The sequence below is a fragment of the Andrena cerasifolii genome, chromosome 15, assembly GCF_050908995.1.
Source record: "Andrena cerasifolii isolate SP2316 chromosome 15, iyAndCera1_principal, whole genome shotgun sequence".
Lineage (NCBI taxonomy): Eukaryota > Metazoa > Arthropoda > Insecta > Hymenoptera > Andrenidae > Andrena > Andrena cerasifolii.
In genome coordinates, this window is record NC_135132.1 from 8,729,988 (window position 1) to 8,752,518 (window position 22,531).

Here is a 22,531-nt window from a genome sequence, read left to right on the forward strand (position 1 = left end):
TGGAATAATAAGAATTTATTGATATTTTACAATTTTACAAAAATCTGTAGCGTCACAAAATCGTGACATTTTTTAATTTCACCAATCTAGAAAAATATATTTTTAATTTAGCAGCCTTAAATAGTAAAAAAAATAGGCACTCAAATAGGGACTTTCAAAATTCCAAAAAATCCAAATTCCCTATTAAAAATCAAGGGCAGCCAGAGAGTTTTTTCCAGGGAGGGAGGACAATTTTGGGATGATGGTAAACAAAAATATACCCCTCTTGCTTTTTTTAACCCATTTTGTAGTGCAAATTTAATTAAAACTTTAAAACCAAAAATTAAAAATATTCCCTGTTTTAGTATAAACTTAGTAAAGATCAGTTTAGAAAAATAAGCGATTATTTCTCAAAAACTACCCCTTTTGCACCCCCTTCCGGACGCCCATGCTAAAAGTTACTCTAGCAAGTTAAATTAAAGAATTACTATTAACAATAATACACCACAAAAATCCAAACTATCTACGATCTACCAAAAAAAAAACACTAACATTAATACAATTATAATTTCGAATATTAAGTACGAGCTTCTGAAATTCCCTAAATAATCAAGCTACTTGGACATACGAGTATTCGGTTCGACTAATTTCAGCTTATATTTCCAAACTACTTGAACGCGGCGCATCCCCTCGCAACAGCCACCCCCGTTCGATCCCTCGGAGCGCATTTTGAATCGTAAATCAATTTGAAACAGCGCCTCGTCGGCGGAGGGGTGGTGACGTCGAGCGCCGCTACGGTCTGCCTAGTAACTTTCGCCGCGCACGGCTGCGCGGTTGGCAGCGCCGCAGTCTCGCGGGGCACGGCTCGGCGAGCATCGGCCGCTCAGTCAAGAAACTCGGCTGCACCGAATCACTACGAGCGAGGTTAAAATCGTACGAGCCAGGAGCGCGGTGCTCTATGCCTGGTTATAGGCCCTGCCTGGAACGCCAGTGGCTCTCTGCCGAGTCCCCGCGGTGCCGCGGCTCTCCCTGTCGTGTGACAAGTGCGCGGTATCGGGACGTGGTGGTGTCGCATAGGTTTCACGCGGCCGCTAAGGACAGGGCTCCAGGCGTAACGGTGGACGGGAAGTAGAGGAAGTGTGTGGTGGCCGCCCGTTTTCTACCCACGAGCACGGACGCGCGCCGCTCCTGGACTCCCTACGGACGGGCAACCCGCGGCCCTCCCTGTCGTCCGCCACCGAAAACGGGCAGCCCTTGGTTGTGACAGTGATGAGTGCTCCCCTGCTTGTGCCCGCCGTCGACACCATCGTGGCCGCTGCGAGGGGCTTACGTGACGCCTGTGACCGTGACTGCTGCCCGCCGTCGCCGCCGCGATGTGCCTGCTGAGCACCAAGGAGATGCTGTAAGTACAAGCTTCGCCTGACGCGGTCCCTTGCCCACGAAATCGTCGCTCGCTGCTCGTCCCGCGGCACCCATTGCCGCTTCCCTCTGCTTGTTTATATGCCGCAGATGGTACGAAGGTCGGCCCGGAAATGGGTCGAAATCGTGATTTCCTATCGGCTCTGTTGCCTCCTCTCGCCGCGCGTTGTATCGTCGTTCGTTCGTTCCCCTCGCCTCGAATTATCTCTTCATCTGTCCGCGCGCAAATATTCTGCGGAAACAACGTTGTTTCGCGTGGCCCGCGGTGAATTTCTACGGGCATATATCGATTCGCGTGAAAATCGCGCGCGGGGATCCGTCGAGGCGAACGGAAGCCTCTGGAATCGGGAGGTACGAGGCCGTTGCTCCTGCCGATAATGCACGAATGCTAGGCGCAGATATTTCTTCCCTTGCGAGCTGGCCTCGTGTGTGCCCACAGCTGTATTCTTTTTTTTTTCCCCCCCGTTGCTCGGCGAGATAACCGCCGCAGCGAGCGGGGCGGTTTTTTCGACGTTCGTCGCTGCGCAATAAAGGCGATCGTGTGCTGGCAACGCTAACATGGTGGCTCGTCCCGACGGATACGTTGCAAGTCCGTCGGGCGAAGGGTTTCGACGCGCTTCCCATTTCCGCCCGTCCCTCCCGAAGCCGTACACAATATCCTTCTCCCCACGTTTCCATGTCACTCTGTCGTTAAATCCTCGGAAAACCTCCCTCGAAATTCGTCGTTCGAACGTCCCTGCCTCTCCCCTCCCCCCCCTCCACCGTCCGCGGTCTCGATTTCGAAACTCAAACTCGGGAGCCCACCCCTCCCCCGCCGTTCGAGACGAGCCGCGGGCACGCTTCGATGAATAAGAGTAATTAGTCACGCGTGAAGTTCGTAACGACTCCATAACCGTAGATTATGATAATTCTCGAGGACGGTGAAAATGTATATTTACGCAAAGGAGGCGCGCACAGAAAATATCGCGGCGCACTGGCTTCCCTCTGCACAGAGATGATCAATCGAACCTGTAGCCGTTCGTGTAGCACAGACTCTATGGTTCGACTGATTAAAGTAGCGCTTTAAAATGTGACGCTCTGCTCTGTCGTTTATAAGACGCCAGATAATAGCTGATTTATGGGCCACTGTAGGACGGCGGAGAATTTCGTGGCAGAGCCGCGGGACTTGGTCAAGCGACGCGCGATGCTTTGGGAATCTATGAAATTGATAGGCACTTACGTAACACGCGGCGCGGAATCGCGAGAATCCAGAGGCGATTAGACGCCATTTTTCACCGGCGTCCTTAACTCATTAAGCAAATAGGGAGTAGCGGTCGGTGCGCGTCGCGCGTCACCGACGGTGTACCGTTCCCGTGCGACAAACAGATTTTCGATCCGCCATGTTTTCCTCAGAAAATCGTCACGGCGGTGCGCTCGGTCTCCGCCATTTTCAGCGGCCGCGAGGTTTCTTCGACCTCTAAGCAACCTCCGCCGCGATATTCTCTTTAAGGATTCGACTGCGAACGGTTTTCTAAGTATAACCTATTTACCAAGTGCATTCTGGCGCCATTTTTGGGTGCCATTGGGTCTCCTTCCCGAGCGCAAACTGTATCTGGGACTTATTTCTGTGGGCACGGAGAGCGCGAACGTGGTGTTTAGTCGAATTTATGGGAGCGATGATGTTTATGGGGCCGTTGGAGACATCTAGAAAATGAAACGTATTATTTAGAGCCGGTTGTCGGCCATAAATCGTCAGCTCTTCCGGTCTCCCCCCCCCCCCTACTTCGCGGTGGGTCGAAGCGCGAATTTAACTGGTATTGGGAATAATAGAAACCGAGGATTCGACTTTCGTGTTTTGACTTGGCGGCGCTCGACGCGTGCTCGATAAGTGAAATGGGATATTTAGCTGTTTATCAATTCCGACGCGTAAAACCTGCCACGGAGTAAAGAAAGAAAAGGGATATATTGATGGGACTCGCTTCCAGTTCTTCCAGCCGCTAGGGGAGTCATGAAAGTTGAACGTGTGTTGCGCTAATGGCTACTCTCTGCATAAGGTTATGCAAATGGCACTGTTTCCCGGTTAAACCGGCCGTTAGAGACGTAGAACAGTTACATTTTTATTTACGGCGGAATCGAGATCTAAAATTGTTCTCTGAGCTTGGATCTGCTGCGGGCAACCGTTCCTTTATCCGAACCAGTCGAATGCGCGGTCTAGGGACATTTGATTCCGCTTCCTGCAAGCGGAACGGTTTCTTTGCTTATCGCGGAATTGTCGCGCGAAATTGGCTTTCATGGTTCGATTTGTGGCGACTTGAAAGCATGGCTTTTGTTGAATTAATGGGGTGGCTAATTCTTTGCGACGAAGTTGCCGTTTTTATTCGTGTCGAAACGGGGATCCAGAATTATTTTTGGAAAATTCTTCGGTTTAAAAGCGCTCTTTGCTGGAATTATTGAGACGCGTTAATGGGGCCATTTAATTTTTTGTGACAAAGTTGCCTTCTTTCTAGAATTATTTTTGGAAAATTCTTCGGTTTAAAAGCGCTCTTTGCTGGAATTATTGAGATGCGTTAATGGGGCCATTTAATTTTTTGTGACAAAGTTGCCTTCTTTCTAGAATTATTTTTGGAAAATTCTTCGGTTTAAAAGCGCTCTTCGCTGGAATTATTAAGATGCGTTAATGGGGCCATTTAATTTTTTGTGACAAAGTTGCCTTCTTTCTAGAATTATTTTTGGAAAATTCTCCGGTTTAAAAGCGCTCTTTGCTGGAATTATTGAGATGCGTTAATGGGGCCATTTAATTTTTTGTGACAAAGTTGCCTTCTTTCTAGAATTATTTTTGGAAAATTCTTCGGTTTAAAAGCGTTCTTTGCTGGAATTATTGAGATGCGTTAATGGGGCCATTTAATTTTTTCTGACAAAGTTACCTTCTTTCTAGAATTATTTTTGGAAAATTCTTCGGTTTAAAAGCGCTCTTTGCTGGAATTATTGAGATGCCTTAATGGGGCCATTTAATTTTTTGTGACAAAGTTGCCTTCTTTCTAGAATTATTTTTGGAAAATTCTTCGGTTTAAAAGCGCTCTTTGCTGGAATTATTGAGATGCGTTAATGGGGCCATTTAATTTTTTCTGACAAAATTACCTTCTTTCTAGAATTATTTTTGGAAAATTCTCCGGTTTAAAAGCGTTCTTTGCTGGAATTATTGAGATGCGTTAATGGGGCCATTTAATTTTTTCTGACAAAGTTACCTTCTTTCTAGAATTATTTTTGGAAAATTCTTCGGTTTAAAAGCGCTCTTTGCTGGAATTATCGAGATGTGTTAACGTGGCCATTTAATTTTACGTTCCAATTAAGTTGGTCGTTATGGACCCAGAACAGTTACATTTCTATTCGCCTAGGGACGGCAATCTATAATCATTCCCTGAATGTGAACATCCTCCTGCTTAAAGAGGACAATCTAGAGATTAATCTGTGAACATTTAACACCGAAGAATGGACATATTCCAAATTTAATTTTTCAAAGCTCGCAAGCGCGAGGTACCTTTACACCGATTTTTTTTAATATCGTCCAAACAACAATATGGCAGTTCGGTAACAAGCCTGATCACAGAATGCAAACTCAATCTCAACTTCTGTATATTTTTATTGCACCCAGCGCAGCATTACCGCGAAATAGAAATTATGCATAGAGTTGCAGGGAATTAATCAAACTTCAAGCAAACAGAAGCCTGCGAAATTATGATTCCATAAAACTCGCAGATATAGTTACAACCACCAATTTCCATATTCCATTTAACAATCCTTTCATGAAATTTTTCAAATGGCACTTTCCCATTAAAAAAAACCAAAGAATAGCTGAAACCAAAATTGCCCGACGCTTCCACCAAAATTCCTGCAAACCAGCTTAAAAAAAAAAATCTGAATAACAGGGTTACCAACTACCAAACACAAAATTACTAGCAGCCATTATTTTGGCCGAAAATAAAACCGTAACCGGTCAGGCGTAAGCTTTCGCGCAAGTTCCAGAAACTCTGCTAAGTTTCTACATGCCCCCCCCCCCCCCACCCCGTCGAGTTCCAATTCCCTAGGAATTCTGTTTGGACGATAGCGAGCTGAGAATCACTGTGCAGCGACCGGTCAGATTAGATATCTGAATCTCGAACGTATCGGCGTGGATATGTTAACACGGAGTAGCCACGGAGTGTATACTGTATCGCCTCTCTTTCAAGAACACGTCGAGGATCGTTAAACGTCTTTTTGCTCTCCCACTGGAGGCGTATGAGGACAGTATTATTGCGCGATGAGAGATTGAGATAGATGGATCCTCCTGATTCGAAACGGGCTCTATAGCCCTCCCATGGGCAGCGCTGGGCGAGAGATTATTTAGTCGCTTATAATTACACGGAGCACAGTAGAGTCTGCCTAGTTAAACGGTTTCTTAAGGGGTAACGCCACTGTAAAGGCACAAAAGCGTAGTGTGCCTCTGATAACTGAGGGGCTCAGTGGAAAACAGGCACGTGCCACACGTGCATAAATTTTCGTTTCTCATGGATCCATAATTTTTTTAGTTTTTCAAAAAAAAGTTATACGTATTTTTGAGAATTTTTTATTTAATAGAAATCTGTGAATGTTAAGGGGTTATGCCTGGGCGGGGAGCCGAAAAGAGAAGTTGCCACACTGGGTTAAATTGACACTGCAATTTTTTAAGGAAAAAACTTTTTGTCGGAACTTCTATTGCTTCAATTTTTTTTTTAAGCATGGTGACACTTTAGGTGGCAGCTTTCAATCAGGGGTATTTATTCTTCAATGTTCATACTTTATTTCAGATTTTTTTGGACGGAATTTAACAAGTAGTTTTTAAATAACAATTGATTGAATATTGGCAGGGTGAAATTGACCCAGTGTGACGACGACGTGTTCGAAAAAGTAGGTGTGACAACCGAGGGTTAAAAAGTGGGAGCATATATTTTTGCAGAGCTCTTTGCACTTAAGAGAGCAACATTTAAGGAACATTTGGTAATTTTTTTGTAGAATAATATTTACGTTTATAATAAAAATACAACGACACCCAAGAAGCCTTTTCAAAAACTACTGCATCAATCTTTCTGAAATTTTGCGGACTTGTTTTTTATATAAAAATCTACTGAATGACGGAAGGATTTTTTTCCATTGTATAGTTTAGATTTTATCAGCGAAAAACGGCCATCAGTGATAACCACGAAGACAGTTTTTCTATACATTGAAAAAAGAACCCTTCCGCGATTTAGTAGATTTTTATATAAAAAGTGAGTCCACGGAATTTCAGAAGGATTGATGCAGTAGTTTTTGAAAAGCCTTCTTGGTGTGTTTTTATTATGGACGTAAATATTTTTCTACAAAAAAATTACCAAATGCTCTTTTAAGTGCAAAAAGTTCTGTAAAAATATATGCTTTCGCATTTAAAAAAAGAAAAAAAATCGCCTCTTTTCGGCCTCCTGACTAGGTATAACCCCTTAAACTATAAACTGTGATATTTTGAATTATATATGGAAAAAAGAAATACGAAAATTTTTAGGTAAAAATTTAAAAATTTTTTTTTAAAAATTATGAAACGGTAGCATGTGCCTCTTTTCGTGGGTAAACAAAGAAATAATTAGGAAATCTGTCTAAATGGTTTTATTACACACATCTTAAGTAGCTTTAAGCAATTTTTTTCTTTTTCTTCAAAATCACAGTTTTTCTCGAAACACGTTTTTCAAATTGGCTCTGCAGAATTCGATTCACTTGAAATTTTTACGCTAACTTCTAAACTATATTCTCCATAGAAATACGTACCGTTTTCACCGTGCAAATTTTTGAGAAAAACAATATTCCACAATATCCGTACGAAATTCTCTAGAGAATGTAGTTTAGAAGCTACGGTAAAAATTTCAAGCGAATCGGATAAAATTTGTTTAAATTACGCAGCAAGCCAATTTGAAAAATCGCGGCAATAAGGAAACTATATGATTTATGGTAATTTTTTAATTGTACATGGGGCTGCTTGTGTTGAAGAAGTGCCTGGGGATTTTGAAAGAAATTGCAGCGTGCAATTTCGTCGAGAAAAAACGGCGTTGAATTGTATCGGTTGAATGGGTATATTTTAGGATCGAATTAAAAGTTAGGGAAGTTGGGGGTTGTAATAAGCTTCGCGTTACGAGGAACTGAGAGAGCCAGTGGAGCAGAGAAATTAGGAAAGAATTCTGAATACACTTCTGCAGTTAGGGGGAGCTAGAAACTTTAATAAGTTCGCCAAATTGGTTGTAAAAGAAGCGAAATTGATTTACGAATAAAGAGAGTAGGAGATTCAGCAGAGCTACGCGTAGAGCCAAGCGATTCGACATAAATTAGGGCACTTAATAAAGCACAGCAATTCCACTGGGGAAAGGGACATCCATAAAAGCCGAAAGACTGCTAAAATTACGAAATTCGATATATCGATCGTGCCATTAATAACTCCTCGGCAAAACGGCCCGACAATAGAAGCGCAAATTTTCGCGTCCCAGACGTCTATTATAAAACACGTGCGCACTAAATTAACCCCAGCGAATCGGGCCAACTGTGCCCCTGGAAACGGGGCTTTAATTATTCTCACTAGGGCCATTTGGATGCTGGTGGAAAAAAAAAAAAATTAGACGAGGGAGCGTGTTTAAGGGGCTAAGCGTTCGATGACCAGAGGAAGCCTTGAATGGCCGAAGAGCCCGACGAAAGTAGAGGAGCCCGTGTAAACGGTGGCCAAAGGAAAGGCAGGCACAGGCTGGCCACCGATTCCCTTGCCTCTCCTTCGCGCGTAGGGGAAAAGTAGGTTGAGCGCCACTCGGCCTGGAGGAGGACCGCCTAGTTTTTGTCGGAATCGATTTGTCGAGAAGGCGTATACGTGGATCGGGCCGTGAAACGCGGGCAAACAGGGACACTTACGAGTAACGTCCTTCCTAGGGACATTTCCAGCTAGTCTGTTGGCCCTGTACCCTCGCCAATCCGAAGCAAGATTAATGGGCTTGGAAAATCGAGGGGATTCCTCAGTCTGCGATCTTATAAACTGCGTTACTCGCGGCGGGGAATCGTGGAACTAGTTTGGGGGTACGTGAGGTGGAACTTAGTGTACTAGTTTCGGGGTTTTCAGGATTGGTAAATGTTTTTCGGGAATATATGATACTGGAAAGTAAGGAGACACCTGGTAGGACAATTCTAGTTAGTTTCTGACGACTTCAGTTTTTTAAAGGATTATGCCTACTCGTAAGGTCTGAAAACGCAAGAATTTTCGGGATTTTTTTTTTTAAATTTGAAGAAATAATATTTTTTAAATAAACGGCTGTATATTCGAAATTATATATTTTAAAGTTCTTGTAGTGTTTTTTTTTTTTGCAATGTGGTATGTAAATGAGGATTGGAATTATAGGCGATCTCCGGGTAACGATTTTTTATTTAAGAATTTTGCGGTGACCACTGTAGCTTTCACCTGGTTCGTCGGAAAAATTACACCAAATTTAGTTAGTATATTAGATTATCTAGTCCTTGATCGTGGCAGGTTTCATTTTCGTTGCATTGTTTTTATTTTACAGATGAAAAATAAGAGCGATTCTGTGGCGAAAATCGACACTTTTGATATAAGAATTAAATTCCATTTATATACTAACTAAATTCCTGCGAATTTTTTATTTTGGATTAACCCCGTCAAAATTAGGGTGATCACCACAAACTACTGTAAAAAATCGCTGCTGTGAAATCACTAATATTTCTTTTATTTATTTATATTTTCCATTGCAAAAATTACTAAAAGTAGTATGAAAAAAACCCTTAACCCCTTTAATATAATATTTTCGTATGTTTAGAGTCGAAGCAAGCTGTGCAATCAAATTAAAAAAAAATCTGTTTGTTTAAATAATACGTTAAAAATAACATATTTTAGTTTTTTTTTTTGTTCAGTTGCATTCGTTATTAGAAAATACAGCATTTTTTCCTTTACACCGTTCTCCTAGCTCTAGTAGTTTCCAAGATGATTCTCGACCTCAACTTTGAGGGCTGTTTTCACCCCTTCAAAGTGAATGTCGGTCGATAAAAAAATACGTGTCAGATATTTTTGTAAGAACTACTTTCCATGAAAATCGGCGAAAAAGTTTTCTTCGGGCGGAATAATTTCTTCCCTCCGTACTGTAGACGAGAGAGGGTGGCAATAATTGTTTAAATGATTTTATTGTTTGCTTCTTATCGATCATTTCGTGCGTGTTCTCCGCTCGTTACGAAGGACAGTCGTCGCGTTAAACCGCGAGGAGGCTAGTTAAATAAGCGTACACTCCAGTTAACGCGAGCCGGATTAATTAATGAAAAACTTGCACGCGTCCGTGGTAATTAAGTGGGAGCCCAAAAAGCGTTTTCCTGTTACGTGCTGGCGCGTCTACTTTTTCAAGTCGAAAAGCCCGGCGTGTCTCATTCGTCTTATGCTTTCAACCTAGTACATACATCTTTTTACGAGCTCTAAGAAAAATACCAAGGGAAACGTTGCTCGCCGATTTCAACTAAACCTTGCGAGCACATAAAGAGCCAAGAAATATTGAATTTATGATTGGAATTCTGTTTAGGGACTTAATACTTTGCGAGATATTTAACAATAAAGATGAGGCATTACACTTATGTGATAGTCAGATGGAATGCGAAAGGAATGGTCGCAGTGTTTACTGTCAAAAGTTACGAGCACTTAACGAAGTAGCGAGTGGAGCATTGTACTTATTCTTAAATATCTCCTAAACTATTAAGTGTCTACGTGAAAAATCAAATTCACATGGTGTATTTTATGCTACTCTATCGACTTACAAAGTTACGTTAAGATCGGCGAGCAACACGTACAGTCCCCTCGTAAGTCCCAATACACCGTTTGAGTCCTATGAACGCATATATGCCCCTAGGCCGTGCGGAGAACGCCTCAGCGGCGTTCGACCAGTACGCGCAAAGAATGCGATGGAAGGATTCCCGCACGCGACGAATGCGCAGCGGTTGAGTTCAGCATTGAAAGGGGTAACTTAGTTCTACGTTTTTGTATGATTTATCTTAGGTGACGAAGGGTCGAGATGCTTTTAAATTTGCGATACTGCAGGGCCAACAAAATATGCAAAACGTTTCCCGGGAGAATGTTTATGAAAATGAGAAATGTTTGTGTTATATTAGAGGGTAGAATTGATATGGATTCCGTTGCAAAGCTGCCATGAACTTCTTGGTGGCCTCGCGAGCGCGTTGGTCGTTGAAAGGGGGTTTCTCTAGTGCTGATAACACGCTTGGTACGCAAACAGACGCGTGAATTATCAGTAAACGATATATTTAACATCTATGATGCCACTGGGGACACGAGCAACGATAAATCGACTCGATTCGAATCGAGCACTGTCGCTCGGCCAGGTCATCGCTCGTCCCTCGATTTTTCCTCCATCTCGAATGGAAGAATCCTTGGATATTTTCCAATTCCTCTTCGCAGGAACTTCGTACGAGACTTTTTACTAAGAATAACATCAGAAATTATTTATAGCTTCCCACTTGTACATCTACAATTGAAGCAGAGTATAAAAGAAGTTGCAAATATTCTTTGGTAATTCTTCACAATGCAGCACTCTCTCCCCCCCCCCCCCCAGTGGCGGAGTTAAGAAATAAGGCCCAGAGGCAAACGTTTTGAGGGGCCCATTTTTCGGGGAAATAAAGAGGTAGTAAACTAAGTGTGGTAACGCAGAAAAAGAACATAGTGTTTGGATAATATAAGAAATTTTTTTTTTTATTATTTATGTTTGAAGATGGGGCCTTAGGGGGGCCTTAGGGGGGCCTTTTGGGCAAGGACAACCACCATTTTATCGTGGCTATTAGCTTTTCACTACTATTTTGTTGTTGTAAGGTTTCCAAAATTTTGACCCCGGAAACGCGCTAACAGATAGAATTAAATTTGGTTAGCCCCAACCAGATCGTGAATAATTCATTTCCATGATTAATTCCCTCCTGCAATTGACTATTGGCTTTCTATATAATATTCCGTTGACGTTCAATTAGTATGCATGAGCGTTTTACTGTTTAATTGATCTGACATAACGCATTTGGTTTTATTTTCTGCTCCGGGAAAAGGCAGCCCCTGTCAGCTGCAGGATTTTTCTTGAAAAACATCTCTGTACAATAGTGAGACCACTTTTGTTGAAGTTCACAGTGTGAACAACGCTTGAAAAATATTATTCGAGCGGAAATTTATTTAGTGATTAAATTGTAGGGCATTTTGGTAATATTTTGGGCCCATTTTTATTATTCAGGACAAAGGGTAGAAAGAAGTGCTATTTGGTTTTTAGAAACTATACAGCGAAGGTCAAAATTTGGCAGCTGCCGGGGGCGTTAAGTTGACAAGGGGCGCAAAATGGGCCCTACAATTGTTACCATTTTTAAAATTAAATTTTTAAATGAAATATTACAAATTGCGCTGCAAATCTTTTAAACTACGAATAAAAATTCAGTGTAAGGTCGTCAAAAAGCTCGAATAAATGTATTACAAATAAAGGGCACAATTTGGCAAGTTCGCCCGGGGCCCAAAAACGGCTGAAGCCGGGCCTCCATCGGCTGTTCAGGTTTTAATGGTGCCCCTAGTCTATTCTAACTTCCCCAATTTTAAAATACAATTCTGTCTACCAGAACTATCCCATATCGACTACCTTTCACAGTTCAAATTTCCCGTCAGCCTCTACTGTATTTCTAAAACAAAAATCTTCAGATAAAATATTTGCCCGAAGCTCCGAATCGGTGATTCCTGCTTGCTTTTCGCCAATTCTCTGGCGCGATTAAATCAGTCAGACTAGTCACGCTACTTTGTCAAAGTCAGTCGATCGGGCGTGAATTAAAACGTCAAATGAATGGCGATCCAATCGAGCGCTCGACGCGTTTACCTGGAGTGCAGGGAATTCGAGGCTAGACTATTCTCGTTCGCCGATTCATCGACGATTGGCTTCCCTGATACCTTCTGACTCATAACGTATTAGTTTAACAGGTTTATCCTTTGTATTCGGTGAAAAATAAAAAGGGTTACTTGATTTCCAAACGGTAAAAGTTATTTCGTAGCTTCCACTTCTGGGAGAACCATAAAGTACTGCGCGTGGCTCGGGAGATGTCAGGCGAGGCGGCACAACGGCGTGGGGCGGGGAAGGGGGGGGGACTGTTCGTCGCGCGGTGGTGTGCGATCCGATTCGTCGACGCTTTCGCGTCGGCCAATGACGGACGGGTGAAAGCGGGCCCTAAAATTGGGGGTCGGAAACATATTTCCTGGAATATCTCGGGAACTATTAGGCGTAGGACAACAATTTTTTTTTTAAACTGTGAGTTTTTTAAAGGCGAATCCAGCCCCTCAGTTTTTTAAATAGAAATTTTCAGAAAATATGTGGCCGGCCCCCAACTTTAAGGCCCCTTTCCAACCCTTCAACGTGGACGATTACCGATAACCAAAAATACGTGACAAATATTTTTCACTATTCTACAAATCAGCAGTCTCATAAAAATTGCCAAACTTTTATCAAAATCGTCGCGTGCGGTTTCGACATGTTCCCCTGTAACATGTTATATAAATAATTTCATTGCCTCTAAGCAACGCTAAATCTCCCTTCCCCACCTTATCATTCAACTACTAAGCCTCTCAACGAGGCGATAAAGCCCGCAGTAATAAATGCATCGATCACACCTTCCTTGAGTCGCCGCTTTCTTCTTAAAAGGATACTTCGAACGCATCGCTAATAAGCGGGGCTCGCCTGAATAATTGTAAACGAGAGAATTTGTCCGATCGATGCGGCCGATAAAAAAGGAGGTACTAATAATTGGGCAATTAAGAAATAACGAGTCGCTGAATATCTTAATTCATAGTTTTGCATACCTCCGGGCAGCCTAGTGAATATTCGAGCAGCGCCCCGAGTACGGCCATAATTCATACACCCAGCCGCTTTTGGCCGGCAAGTATTTAACATTAATCGGTCGTTGCTCGGTTAATACCGACGCGGCAGCATTATCGTATTGATTAATTACGGAAGATTGTGTCAATTACACAAGATTCGACCGTGGACGGGGACGCATTAATTCACGGGCGGCCACGTGATTCGATCGACTTTGTTGCACTTGGCCAGCGGTGATCCCATGCTAGTTAAGTAACCCGACTGCGCCATACATATTCAGCGTGTATCGCCGTGATATTCAGTACTCGAAGAGTATTCCATCCTCGTGCAATATTCCTTGAAACATTTATGATTCCGCGAGGCCACACTTACGCAGCACCTAGCCACTCTTTCTTTAGCGCTAGTCCCTGCCGTAGATTTTTTCTCTGTAATTACTCGCGGGACCGCTGTCTTTAAGGGGTTGCACCGATTTGGATTTGAAAAATAGCAGATGTCTTCAAGATTTTTTTTTGAGATCATGATAAAGAAAATGAAAAATCTGTAACTTAGCAGTTATTATACAACTAAGTAGTGAAGACATTTTTTTGTTTCTCTCCTTCGAACAAAATGGCGTCGCTGTGACCGGTCCACGTGAGCTTAAAAAAAATAAAAATAGCTGCTATTTTTATTTTAAAATCCGAAGTAGTGCAACCCCTTAAAGAAATTTATTTCTAAGAGACAAAAACACTTGTTTTTACTAACAAATTTAATATAGAGACGTTTTTTAATAATATATGCATTTCTTTTGAAGTTTTATTTAAAAACAAAAAAATTTAATCGAAAAGTGTTTTTGTTACTTATTGTTAGAAATAAATGCCCAAAGGTGTGGTATTTCTTGAGCTAGCCCAAGGTGGTCTAACCTCTCAATAGAAGGTGTGGAATCTAGGGAATTTAAGTTCCTAGTGATTTTTCATGCAACTCTGTTATTTGATGTCTGGCGGTGGGAAAACGTTATCGTTGACGGTGGAAAACAGCATTTCCAGCGATCGGTCTTTTTTTTATTCGCCGTCGCATTATTTGCAACACTGGAATAGGAATTCCATTAAAGCTTTGGAACCGGCAGCAGCAGACTCTTTCATCGGGCGGGATCGATTTTACCGTCATCGTCTATTTGAATTAAAACGAGCCAGCGGCGGGCTTCAGACTTCGGAGAACGTATCAATCTGCGCGACTATAGCGGGGGAAAAAGTGGTTGCAGTGAAATTAACAGAGATACTTCCATTCCGCTCGTGGAATTCCCGCGAATGGGAAATGGGGGACAGAAAATTTCATACGTCGAAACATGGCTCCACTGGAACAAACGTGTTGTCCATTTCTTCTCAGGCTTTTGAGCTGTGGTATGAGGTATGGAAGAATGTAGCAACACGAGCTTTCAACTTCATTTAATAGGGAAACATTGTGTACATCAGTTGTTTCGAAATTTTATTCAGAAAAGATGCAATACCTGCCACAGTCTTTCCCAACTTTTTTTGAGCCGCGATTCCCTTTTATAATATTCAAGTAACCTGCGACCTCCTCTTATATTAGGTAAGGTAAATTCAAAAAGGTAAACAAAACACGTTAAAAATACTTATTTCAGAATATACTTCTAACTCAATAAAAACTTAAAAAAAGAAACCGCCGATCCCCAGGTTGAGAATCACTGCCATACTATTTCCATTGCGTTCAAATTCTTCTAGGACCATAACACGTAACACGGCGCGATCAGTTCTCACCTTGATTTAATACAGAAACGCAAAATGGTACCATCACTAATTCTGAAATTTCGCTGAAGAAAGTTCACTCTATAGCCTTCAGCTCCTACCAAAAAGAACATATGTACCTACGTACTAACGCGCGCCAGGCTTTCAAGAAAAGCATCCTTTTATAACCTCAACTCCCAAGCGTTACCCACGCTCGCGCGGCGCGTTATCAGCATTCTGCTCCCATGGCTGACACAAAGAGACTCGTACTACTCGCCCCGAAGTGATAGAATCATTTCTCTCCTCGCTCGATTCAGCGACGTTACCGCGCGCGCCTCTGGGACGGTGTAGGTAAGCGGGTAACAGGAAGTTGGGATTACAACCGCCGCGCGACGTACTTTTGCCGAACGGTGTGCCGTTACGCCGCACTGTTGCTACGAGATGCATTCCGACGCGTTTGTTAAACCAGTTTCTATGTCGCGTCGGCCGGCGACGATCGATTTTTCGTGAATTCTCTCGGCCGGCCTGGCCGAGCCGCCGAGGAGGACCGGCCGAAGCCAGACGCGCAAGTTTCCGGCGACGCGTGCTCGCGGGCATTCTGCACGCGGAAACTTCGCCGCGAGATTCTGCGGGCAATTTACGCGACGCAGGCTCCCGTGCAAGTGGGTCAGCTTCTCTCGGCGGCCGCACGAAAAAAAAAAGCTTAAGGCGCTGTCTGCGGCCGTCACAGTCGGTTCTCAACTTCTGGACTTACGTTTCGGGGACCCGTGGGCGGAGCGTATTTTTGGACTTCTGTGACACGTGTCATTGTTCAATGGGAGAACGATTGTGGGTCTATGGGGGATTGTGTGGCTTCCCGGTGAGGATGAGTTCGATTGGAAGGGGAGTGGTCGCGATTGGAGAATAGATGGCACGTAGCAGGACGTGCTTGAGGTTATGATGAATTTTCAAGGGGTGGTTAAAGGCGCATTGGTAATTGTGTTGTATGAATTCTTTTTAGTCGATTTTATGGAAATTGGGAATCGCGTAGTAGGGCGTGCTTAAGTTTATGATGAAGGTTAAACATGGTGGTTAACCCTCCGTGGTCACACCTTCTTGTAATCACAAATTGGTCACGTGGGGTTTGATGCACCCCAGTGCCATTTTTCAGTTACCATTTTCCTATTTTTTAATCTTTTAACTTTTGAGTTATAATTGTAACTACCTTTTTCTAAAAATTTAAATTTTGATGTTGCATTTTTTTTTATTAAAATTCACAAAGATTTAAATTTTATAAGGTCTACAAATTTACGGAAGTATTGGCAAAGACATATTCTGAGGTGCGATTAGGGTTAAGGGTGAATTGGTAATAATTGACAAACTTAATTGCACGTGCATTCCGTAGTAGCTTGAAAAATAACAAACATCGACGAATGAAAGCCGACGTAATAATACGTCCTTTAAGAATCCACCACCGACACAATTTTAATCTCCCAATTCCCTGCAGCAATTAGCATTGCCACCTCGCTGAGAAAATTACCAATCCACCCATCTTACTGCGCTTGCATCCTTTATCACCACTCGCTCCCGTAATCCTGCCCCTTGCAGCAGTAGTTACATGGAAGCGTACGTTAACAGCGCGTTAAGTGGTAAGCGTTGTATTTAACACCGCCGGTGCGGCTGGGTAGCTCGAAGGAAATGTTAACACTTTCACAACCGCCTGCATGAAGGCGAAGAAAATGGCTGGGAACAGCTGCTCCCCAGCGCGGGGTCAATTACGTATGAGGCAAAAGTTTCCTACTGCTACGAGAATTGCAAACATCTCGGCTCAAAGAGTGCACCTGTAAAACACTCGTGCCCACGCAGCCAACAAAACAAATGCAGTTACTCCCTTATTCATTTTAATTATAAAGTATGGACAGAGATTTTCGGTTTTTGGATTCAACTCTGCCTCGTGGAAATTTGAACTAACCACCACCTTTTCTTGTGCAGTCACCTTGACCCTCATACTTCATCATAACGAGCTCAGCGAATCATAACAGATTGACAAAGGAAGTGAAGAGATATATAAAAATTCCAGCGTCCAGTTATCATTCTATCTTTCTGAAAATAGTAGGAATTTATTCGCAAGGCTCTGCCGATGAAAATGAGCCCAAACACAACATAGATCGGACCATTTTTGGGATTATTGGTAGTTAAATAGAAACGGGCCCTAAGGCCCGATCCTAAAATTACTCTAGACGGCGGGCATTAAATGCTTCTACGTACACAAAAATATATTTGGAAACTAGAAACATTACTAGACACAACGCAAGAATCCCCAAATTGATATCTCTTTCCGTTTCTTCAAAAAAAATTCTCAAAGAACACTCGGTCTTCAGCCGCCTAAAGGCAGATTCACAACACTTCACTGCCGTGACGCTTCGCTGCCGCCAGTGGCGGTACCTGTCACGGGCAAGCATGGACTACCATTCCCAAACAGGGAAACGATATTTTTTACCACATACTGATATGTGTGAATCCGCCTTAAACCTGCCTTTAACCACCCACTTAAAAGCAGCTATTTAAGCTGGACCGCCTTCTTGCACTTATAACATCCTTTATCCCCTTTCTTTCTTTATATTCTCCGTTTCCCATATACAGGGTGGTCCAATAAGAACGTACCACCTCGAATATTTCCTGAACCATGAAACTAAGAAAAATAATTTTCCAATAAAAGTTATTTGGTACGAAAAGTGCCATCGCATTATGGTCACAACGATATTTTTGCAGATGAGTTCTCGCTTACTCCATGACTTAATTCGTCTCGGCCCACCCCGTATATCACCCAGCGCTAGAAACCATGTAATAATTACGTGGCCATCAATGAAACAACCTTATTCCTTGGCTCGCACGGTTAATAGGGATTATCCTTCCATTCCGTGGCTGCTGTTGCGCCACCTCGGGATCAGGGGGATAGATTTGGCGTCGATAGAACCGGCGAGACGATTAAGGAACGGGCGAGGTGTATTTTCGTCGGCCTCGGTGCGTATCCCACCGGTGGAGCCGCGTTGCGCCATTCCTAGCGACGCGACGTCGAGCTTGCACTGGCTAGGAGGGGCTGTTCGCATAGATTGATCGAAACTGACACGTGTCAAAGTTGCAAATTTCTGTCGATCGATGTATGAACATCCATTATGTATTCAGTGCATGGGATGTCTCTAAAATAACAGGCCAAAGTTTACGAGTGTATCTTACTCGTCGCGGCGATAAAAAGCGAACTTACAGGATGTGTAAAAAGTGACGGTCGCTGCTTCCAGAGGTGAAACTATACTTTTAGATCGGCGGCCATTTTTTTCTCCTTCAAAGTTTACCAGCCTGGCCGAAGCTTCTCGAGCTTCGACTGTTGAAACGAAACAGTTCGCTGCGCGCTGTCGATTTACGAATAAATCGTGCCTGCCGGCCGTCGGTAAATCACGTTAGCTGCGCTGGGACAGGCGCTGTGCAATCGCGAGCTTGCACACACGCGACACACGTCCCGGCGCTTTCGAAAGACTGCTACGTGCCATTACCCGCCGACATGTTTGGACACCATCAACATGTTGTTTATAAACGCGTTCGTCGACCGTCTGAAAACCGTGTGCCGCCTGTGCGCGCGGGGCGCGGCGTACATTTCGTGGCGTCTCGGTGAACGTAGCGCCCGCTACGTGATACAGAAGTGGACGTCCAACGCGTGACGCACGTTACAATTGCTCCACGTGGCTGCGCGACTTTAGTAAATCGTCGCAGGCGAGACGCTGCGTACCGGCGAGCATTTCGGTTAACGGCAGGGTTGCCAACTATTTTTCGGCAAAATAAGGTGAGCGTCCCAATTTCTGTATATTTCCCCGTTTCTACTCATTTCGTATTTTTCTTATTTTTATATGCGTTACGTTTGTACTGTAGTTGCAATAAAATAATTCTAAATTATTTAAACTTGGGGCAATACGTACGTCGCTGTTTTTCATGAGCAGAAATACGGACATTTAGAGCATTATTTATTTAATTACAAATTACTAATCGTTAAACATCGTGAAATATCTTTCTTAAATAGTTTTTCAATTGGCTGATTTATTATTAAAGAATTAATCAATTACTCTGTAAATTTTTATCGCAAATAATTTTTTTACACCTTCTTTATGACGAGTTACATCAGCAGAATCTAATAAATTAGCAGAAATTGGGACATTCACCTTATAATACTTTACGGTGAAATATGATAAGAAATATATTACATCGTGAAAAAATATAGTACTTTTTAGAGGAAAGTGGTACAAAATAAAACTACCCTAAAACACCTTATTTTTTAAATGTATTTTTTTGTGCAATTTGCATTATTAATTAATTGATTGTCTTTAACAAATATGTTAAAGCTTTGATTGCACTGAGAGTCCAAATTAACATTTTTTTTATGAGAAATAGACTGGCCCTGTTTCTCTCTTCCCGCCACTTCATAATAGAAAACATCCTGTCTGTTAAAGTTTAATTTCACAAATCAAACTTTGATGTCACCATAAAATAAAGAAATAAATAGAAAATGTAGAATTTTATTTATAGTATTTTTATAGTATTTTTGCGTACTATATTTTTTTCTAACAGTATATAGTACACTAGACAAAAAATATAGTACAATACTATATTTCTAGTACAGTTGGCAACCCTAGTTAAAGGAAAGCGCGTGCACGCGCGTCGATGGGGGGTCCCCAGCGCGCAGCGCCGACTTCAGTCCGCTTTGATCCCCTCCCCCTGCACTTTAAATAAGAGATCCGAAGGTAGAAGGTGTGCCGGTGGTGTCGGAAGTCTCTGCGCGCTGTTAATGGCAGCTTCTGTCCCCGCGCGCGGCTGGGAAGGGAGAGTGGTATTTTATGAAAATGGTAAAGGGGTTGGCTCTTTGAGGCATTTGAACGGGCGTGCGTGTTTCACCGGCAGAAGCTTTCGCCGTTACGTTTCCATATCGAGGGGGCTCCCATTCCGCACGGCTGTATCGATCGTTGTTCAACTTGCCTCCCTCGAACGCTCCTCAGCCGGCCGATTAACGAGGAAAAAGGGTTTCGGTGATCGATACCGGTTCCCTCGTTCCCATGCTTTTCGACGTCCCGCTAATTGTAAGCAACGCCGTTTCAGACGCGCCTGCGAAAGATGAACGATTTGCGCGGGGGATAATGGCTGAAATAATGCCACCGCCGCCGTGAATACTCCTGGAAATACATCGCGGAATATGGTATCGCTGACGTCATGGAACTTTCCCCCCATTCATGCCCCCTTTACGAGGGCCCTCCCCCCCCCCGCTTTTGTCTCGCGCGAAAATGCCTCGCCGGTCCGAGAACCGAGCAACTGCCTTCCGTCGGGCACTAAGAGAATTTTAAAACGCCTTTGGAAAATTAACAATACCCGGGACGAGAGTCACAATCGGGTTTAGTGAGCTTCGCCTGGTATTCAGCGCGACGTGCGACTGAAACTTCGGGGATCTTCTTTTAAGTCCCTGAAGCAGGGTCATTAAATATCGCGGGGGCATTTAATTCACGGATAACGGAATTAGTGTTCGCGTGGGTGCTCGGTGAATAAGAGAATTTTCAAGTAACAAATTGGATGCAAATTAGAGTTGAAGTAGTGAAACACGTGGTACTAAATTTTCCTCATTTCCATGTGAAATGTATCAGGAAGAGTCAACCAGATATATATATATATATAGTGATGTACTGTACTTCCCAAAATGCAGGGAATTACAAATCACGTGGTACTACCAGTGGCGGATTTAAGGGAAACGTTCTGGGACACCCTGTATACGTAACAGAGTTACAAATAATTTTACACGCGGTGTGGTATGAAAATTATAGGAAACGAAAGAAATATAGCGTTTGCGTGAAATTCCGGGAAATGGACCTAGGGTAAAGGACCCAATTACTGGCACCCAACCAGTTTCTGTCACCTTAAGCTATTTTACTTAAAATAACGAACAAATAAACGTTGTAAAGTCTTACACAAAAAGAATTATGTAATTCAACCTGTAATCTATATACTATAGATTATGCACTATAGTTTATTTATTCGTTATTTTAAGTAAAATAGCTTAAGGTGACAGTAATTGATTAGGTGTCAGTAATTGGGTCCTTTACCGTAGAGCAGCCTGCAATCGCCGACGAAACAGCAGTACCTATGTACAAATTCCTCGGGAACAGGGGCGCGATTGGTCGATCAAAGTAGCCACGGCTCGCACATAGAGCAGGAAGGTTCGCGACACGGAAATCGCCGTTTCCCTTTCATCCCAGCGATCCGAAAGCAGGCCCGATCGCCAACAATGGCATTTCGGGCGCAGCCTTTCCCGAATACTCGAAAAAACAGAAGGACGCTCGAACACGCTCGCCGCGGACAAAAGGCGGCCCTCCCCCCTGGCTTTTGTGCCCCCTCCCCCTCCCCGCTCCCTTCCTCCACCTTTCGCGTCGTCCGTGATGGTTCTTCGTTCTTCCTTTCCTTCTGCGCCGAGACTCCGCGTCGAACGAGAACGGCCGTGGAGTATCTGCGGGAGGGTGAGGCAGACAACAAGCCTGGAGGGAACGGTTGAGACGATCGCGAGGGACAGAGACGCGTAGATGCACGAAATTCTAGATTGAAAAAGGACGGGCGGCTCGACGGTGCAGAGGAAGAAGTGGCCCTTCGATGGGAACAATGCGGAATGTCTTCCGTGGGAACTTTTTCTTTGCAAAATGCTCCTTCGGTCGAGGAAGTATATTTGAAATCTGGTGTTGCTAGTGTAGTTCGAAGTTCGTGGAACCGCGTCGCGCGGTAGAATCTAGGGGAAATTCCCGACCTAGAAGTTCTTTTGTGGAAACTTGTTATAAGGTAGAATCTAGGGGAAATTCCCTCCCTAGATTTTTTTCTGTGGAACCGTGCTATGTGGTGGAATCTAGGGGAAACTTCCTCCATAGAAGTTTCTTCTCTGTGGAACCGTGTTATGCGGTGGAATCTAGGGGAAATTCCCGACCTAGAAGTTATTCCGTGGAAACTTGTTATAAGGTAGAATCTAGGGGAAATTCCCTCCCTAGATTTTTTTCTGTGGAACCGTGCTATGTGGTGGAATCTAGGGGAAACTTCCTCCATAGAAGTTTCTTCTCTGTGGAACCGTGTTATGCGGCGGAATCTAGTGGAAATTCCCGACCTAGAAGTTCTTCCGTGGAAACTTGTTATAAGGTAGAATCTAGGGGAAATTCCCTCCCTAGATTTTTTTCTGTGGAACCGTGCTATATGGTGGAATCTAGGGGAAACTTCCTCCATAGAAGTTTCTTATCTGTGGAACCGTGTTCTGCGGTGGAATCTAGGGGAAATTCAGTGCCTAGAATTTTTTCCTCGGAACCGTGTTGCACGGTAGAATCTAAGAGGGGATTTCCTCGTTAGAATTTCTTCCGCGTAACGCGATGATACAGTTCTAATTGCGATCCACTCGAACGAACACTGAAATTTATGGTTTCTTAATCTTATCGGGCAGGTCCTGAATATTATCGCCGCGTAACACGATAAGCTTCGTGGGAGTTC

General features: G+C 43.3%; 1 protein-coding gene across 8 annotated transcripts in view; it reads left to right on the forward strand.

Moving 5' to 3' along the window:
• Window positions 1-838: 838 nt before the first annotated feature.
• Window positions 839-22,531, forward strand: part of LOC143377101 (uncharacterized) — an 87,222-nt gene continuing 65,529 nt past the window's right edge. For 6 of the 8 annotated variants that reach the window (XM_076828022.1, XM_076828028.1, XM_076828025.1 and 3 more), the window contains exon 1: window positions 839-1,381. The gene's annotated coding sequence lies outside the window, so the exon portion shown is untranslated. Of the gene's footprint in view, window positions 1,386-22,531 lie in introns of all 8 variants that reach the window. The other 2 variants (XM_076828023.1, XM_076828030.1) reach the window with 2 other exon arrangements.